Below are 450 nucleotides of genomic sequence, written 5' to 3' on the forward strand. Positions count from 1 at the left end.
GTACCTTGCTGCCCCAAATTTGGCACCCAATTTAAAGAATGTGTTTGAACTGTTACCTTTCCATGACACACCTGTAAAATGGGGATACTATTACCCCCTCAAAAGTGTTGTGAAAATAAATTACCTTTTGAGAAGCACTCAAATATAATACTGATGAGGGCCATAGAAAAGTCCTTGAGGAAATAAATAATTGTCTTGTGCACTAAATTAGACACGGAGCCCTATACTTAACAGACTAGAAACAAAATACCAAACAGCTGTTGGTGAAATGAGCAAAATTCATGTTCTATGCTGGGTGAAATGAGCAAAATTCATGTTCTATGCTGGATAAGACGGGGTTTTTGCAGACAATATAATAGTGATGATGTAACGCAAGACTTTCATATCACTCAGCAAAATCCGAGGGCTGCAACGCTTCCTCTCATGCGTGGATGACCTCTACCTGACTCA

Source organism: Gavialis gangeticus, unplaced genomic scaffold (genome assembly GCF_001723915.1).
Source record: "Gavialis gangeticus isolate Ggan-Ray unplaced genomic scaffold, GavGan_comp1, whole genome shotgun sequence".
Taxonomy (NCBI): Eukaryota; Metazoa; Chordata; order Crocodylia; family Gavialidae; genus Gavialis; species Gavialis gangeticus.